The sequence below is a fragment of the Etheostoma cragini genome, chromosome 3 (assembly GCF_013103735.1).
Source record: "Etheostoma cragini isolate CJK2018 chromosome 3, CSU_Ecrag_1.0, whole genome shotgun sequence".
Taxonomy (NCBI): Eukaryota; Metazoa; Chordata; class Actinopteri; order Perciformes; family Percidae; genus Etheostoma; species Etheostoma cragini.
The window spans coordinates 5,070,361-5,076,360 of NC_048409.1; positions in this window are offsets into that span (position 1 = coordinate 5,070,361).

Below are 6,000 nucleotides of genomic sequence, written 5' to 3' on the forward strand. Positions count from 1 at the left end.
GCATTATTTGCCCCTCACAGAAAACACGTCCTCTCTTTAGCACCGAGCAGAAAACATATAGTGTGCCACCGTGTCCATCAGTGTGTCCTCTTCATCCTGATCTTGCAAAGACATTAATGAAATGGAGGTTATAATAATGCAACTGCCAGAATAATAGAAAAATACTTAGTTCTACATCATCATGCTTTGCTTAGCGGGGTTGTAATTTGCACACATTAGCCTGCATCTCCAGTTTTGGTACTTCTGTGATTTTATCTGCTCTTTCTGTCTCTAGATGGGTAATGGCAGTGACTTAATTGTGGCTCATCATTGCCATTCAGGGAGCAAAAAGCGCTCATTGCATCTTCCTCACATCATCATCATTCAAAGCACACATGCTGTTTTTCTGCCTCCCATTTAACTACACACCTTGGCTTCTGCAAACTGTAAACTAAAAACACACACGCTCCGCCTCCAGGTGAGGTCTAGAGGCTCATAAACAACGGTGACTTTGCCTCCACCTCCACAATGTCAGCTTCTGTTCCATCGCTCTGTTTATGCAATAGTAAATTCAAATAGTAGTCAGGTACCATCTTTCATGATGTTTGTGTTTCAAGGACTCTTAAAGGCCCCCCCAGCAAGAAGATCTTATTATAGAGCTGGAAATGACCGCCGGACGCAGAAATAGTGTCACAGGTTGGGCAAAATCAGAAGAGACACTGTCTCTGGCTGTGGAAACCAAAGCCCATAATAGTATAAAACATTAAAGAGGAGGTAACTAATAGCCAAAAGCAGCTACTAGTTTAAATGTTTATGTATTTATTAACATTAGTCACACAAACAGGCAAAAATGTAGAAACAAAAGACCACACGTGTATCGTAACTACAGTTTTCAGATGTATATTTTTGTGTACAGATTTCTTCTTATTGAAAAAATTAGGGACAGTTTTTGTTATATCACCAATGTAGGAAGCATGGGCATGTTAGCTCCTCAGTAGATTAAAATGTATGACTTTTCCTGTTTTTGACATCCTGCTGTGTCATTGTAGCACAAATTAGATTCCAAGGTCGGAATAACCTTGCTGGTAGTTGGTAGTCTATTGAAGAAAGGAGTTTTCTGGGTGATCCTTGTGAAGACTGCTGATATATACACTACAATACAAAAATGTGGAGTCACTTAGAAATGTCAATACCACTCCATTATAGCCACAATACCAGCTGAGATCAGTTACAATGTTTTTTGGGAAATTTTTAAGTGGCCGCAAACTTAACTTAACGTGACTGGTAGTGTATATATCAGGACTCTTCACAGGGATATATATATATATATATATATATATATATATATATATATATATATATATATATATATATATATATATATATATATATATATATATATATATGTATACATGAGCGTGTACCAAGGATTTGCTGTAGCAGCATGACAAATACAATATTAAAAGCGTATGTATATATATATATATATATATATATATATGTATACATATACATATATATATATATATATATATATATATATGTATACATATACATATATATATAAATATGCATATATATGTATACATATATATGTGTATATATACATATATATGTGTGTATATATGTGTGTATATATATACACATATATATGTAATTTTGTTGACGCTTTTTATTAATGTTTTCCACATTTTCTTACGCTTTCAACACTACGTAACTTTAACTTATTACCTTTAGTTTTACAAGAGAAAACTAGATTTCTAGATTCTAAGAAATTATACCTAATGTTTGAACTAGAAAAGCAGAAGTTCGGAATTTAAAATAAAATTAAAGGAAAGGATGTTGATGGACAATCACAGACTGGAATATGTCAACTTTTATTCAGTGCTATTTCAAACCAACTTCAATTTGATTTTTTTTTAAATGCTGTAAAAGTGAACAAGACGCCTCAAAATTACCCGAAAATCACCCCAAAGAGCGTTGTGGGGAATCAATCATGTTATTTTGGTAATTAAAAAGAACATTGATAAAGAAAAACGGGTCAATTTGACCCGAGGACAACATGAGAGTTAATTTAAAGTAAAACCAATGAAATCCTCATCAGATAAAGGTCGTTTGGAGGAGCTGGAGCAAAGATTCAGTGTACAGTATACTGATTGGAAGAACATCTTATCTAGTATTGTCTATTAATAATAAGATCATTTCCCAGCACGTCTGGAGAAGGTCAGTGACTGAAAGCTGCAGATGCTCTTCTTTTCATTATAATCACAGTTAGACTACCAAAATAAATTACAAGCAACGCTCTGTGGTTGCCTGCTTGAGATCACATCTCAGATAATCTGTGTAAAGGATGCAAGAGGTCAGCTGTTTTAGGAGCTCATTGTTAACTACCAGCTTGTCTTTATAAGGTCAAATTGTCTGAGAAATGCTGGATTAGGTTTTTAAAACAGAATAATCTCGTTTTGTTCTTCCATGTAAGAGTGTCCAGAGCCTGGCTTTATTAAGGGCGAGGATGTCTGACATGTTCTGGATTTCAATGGTCAACGCTTTCCCTTTAAATATACCGAAGGCAGCTAACAGCCTGCTTCTTGGTGAGAATACGTATGATGGTGTTCTTGATTGGATTTGCAAAGAGGTTATTTTATTCTACATTCAATATTCTAACAAGAAGGATGAAATCAACTAAGTCTCTGATAGGTCTATGAGTGGCACCGTTTTATGCACAAGCACATAAAAACCACATCTTCTACATAATGTCTGTAAAAGAATTGGGCCTAAATAGTTTATAATTACAGGAGTGTCATACATGAATTGATTGTCCAACATCCAAAATCGGCTTCCTTATGCAGTTTGGATTTCTTGATTTATTTTTGTGACTGATTTACTGATTCTCTGCTCAAAGATGTTGCCAAAACGTTAGGCATCAGTGGTTCCGATTCCAAGGCAAGGCAGCTCTATTTGTGTAGCGCATTTCAGCAACAGGGCAATTCAAAGTGCTATACATAAAAATGGTTACAATACAAGAATACAAGTTAGAGTGCAGTATAAGAAATTAAACATTAAAGAGCAGGTAAAGTTGCTCTAAGCGATGTCACACGTGTTTTAGGCTACTACATTTGTTGTCACATACATCAAACACACTGTAAAAAATATCTCCTCACTATCTGCTAGCTGCCTGTCCCCATAACAAACCGTAATAAATATCTCCTCGCAATCTGTTAGCTGCCTGTCCCCAGAACACAATGTAAAAATATCTCCTCACTATCTGCTAGCTGCCTGTCCCCAGAACACACTGTTAAAAAACAAGTCCTCACTATCTGCTAGCTGCCTGTCCCCAGAAAGCACTGTAAAAAATATCTCCTCGGTATCTGCTAGCTGCCTGTCCCCAGAAAACACTGTTAAAAATATATCCTCACTATCTGCTAGCTGCCGAGAACGGGCCGGTCCCACCGGTCTTACTTTTTAATGTCTCTTTATATGCTGATATAGATTTTCAGACAGTTATGCAACTTCAGTACAAGAAATCAACAATTATTTACAGAAAGGCCAAAAAAAGAAAGGCCTTGATTAAAAAGAAGTGAGAGCTACAGCAGAATTGGAGTTTTCTGGGAGTTTGTTCCAGATATGTGGAGCATAAAAACTGAACGCTGTTCTGCCCCACCCCGTTTAGTTCTGACTCTGGGAACAGAAAGCAGACCTGTCCAAGACGATCTGAGAGGTCTGGGTGTAGTAGCAGTATTTTGGACCTAAACCGTTCAGTGCTTTAAAAATCCAATAAAATAAGATGGAGTAAGTAATTCCCAATGGCTCAATCTGCTAACAATGGAGAACGTGAGGCAATGCCATCCACATGATGGAAGGTAACCCCATTTAAAAGCTCCTTTAAACTGCCTCCGCATTGATTTTCTTACACTGTCACTTCTATCTCAAGGAGAACCAATTAAACAGCTCAAACCTTTATATCTGCTCAAAGTCCGGCATTCAAAGACCGCTTCTATTATTTACCAACATCTGATCAGCTTATATTCATTCATTCCAATTTTCTTTCATTTTCTTGAACCTTATACTTCACAAATTACCATTCTACTCATGTGCATTAAAACCCTTTACACAAACACGTCCTTTACATGTTTTTTTTCTTTCTAGATGGCTGGCTGGATGAACTGTAATTATCGCTGTCACAGCAGCAAAGAACACTAAACTAAACGTGTGGAATTAATCAAATATCAAAACATAAGTTATAATATCATCTAATTTTTTACAGTGTGTTCAGGGGACAGGCAGCTAGCAGATAGTGAGGAGATGTTTTTACAGTGTGTTCAGGGGACAGGCAGCTAGCAGATAGTGAGGAGATGTTTTTTTACAGTGTGTTCAGGGGACAGGCAGCTAGGAGATAGTGAGGAGATGTTTTTTTACAGTGTGTTCAGGGGACAGGCAGCTAGCAGATAGTGAGGAGATGTATTTTTTTACAGTGTGTTCAGGGGACAGGCAGCTAGCAGATAGTGAGGAGACGTTTTTTACAGTGTGTTCAGGGGACAGGCAGCTAGCAGATATGAGCTGCTTTCTGTATGTAATAACAAATGTTTTAGCCTAAAACCAACGTGACATCGCTTAGAGCACCTTTAAGTCATGTATTCAAACACGTAGTTGATAAAATATTCTTAGTTTATGTGCACGCAGTGTTCTTTTACTTTTTTTTTTTACGAATGGAGTGTACACCGCATGAAGCCAAGCAGAGAACAGAGAGAACCCATTTCTGTCACATGAAGCTACAGAAAAAGATCAACATGACCCAAAATCCACAGGGAGCAATAAAACACAACATGATGTGATTAAAAAAAAAACACACGTTAAAGATTTTCTACATCTGTCTAGAATACCAGAGCAACTGGATCCTATTTTCATGCTCAAATGGACACATCATGCGTTTGAGTATAAACAGAACAATAATGCCTAGCTCTCCACTGATTGGAAAAAACATGAGGTCAACAAAACAGCATCTCTGTGTGCTGCTTAAATGAGCACCAGAGGGAATACAAAGGCAAAATGGAATACCCGGCAAGGTACAATAATCAGTGCTACAATATCAGACACAGACCTCTCCACAGTCACTGTTACTCTGCTGGATAGCAGGGCTTTTACTGTGATGGGGTCTTTGTTTCCCCACACGTATCTAATGCCTAATATCTAATCGACTGTAATGTGCTTCATTTCGATTTTCAGAAGACAATTTTACACAAGAAAATACTGTAAATGTGTAAAATATCCACTTGAGTTTTCTAACTCGAGTCAGCTAAAGCCAGGGTCCAGGGTTAATAATCACAGCTTTAAAACCTTTACATTTTCCATAGGGGAACCTAACTATTGTTTTGAAACAGATTTAATCTGTGAGTTATCCTTTAAAGAATTGAGAAATGTCCCATTGGTAAAGTGTTGACAAATAAATATTTCAGAGATTTTCTAACATCTGACCTAAAAGATTTCCCCAGACATCTAATTTGTGACATTTAGACATGAAATAGTAAAAACACAAATATGTAACTGCATAGGCCGAATGTCCATGCATCACTTATATGGAAGAACTCCTGAGAATCTTAAAGCGCTCATATTATGCTCATTTTCAGGTTTATAACTGTATTTAGTTATTATTATATCAGAATAGGTTTACATGGTTTCATTTTCAAAAACAAATTTTTGCTGTTCTGCACATCGCTGCAGCTCCTCTTTTCACCCTGTGTGTTGAGCTTTCTGTTTTAGCTACAGAGTGAGGCATCTAGCAGTACCTTGAGGGTTGCAGTAGTTCAGACCCTTAGGGAGTTGGGTTGAGAACCAGTCGGTCGTTGGTTCAAGTCCCAGAAAGGACCAAAGTAGAGTGTGGATTGGTCTCTTCTGGTTCCTGCCAGGTGCTCTTGAGCAAGGTACCCCCGCCCCCATGGTCCAGCACTGGCAGACCACTCACTCTGACATCTGTCCATATATGTGTGTGTATTTGAGGCTTATGTGTTTCTAACCATTATATAT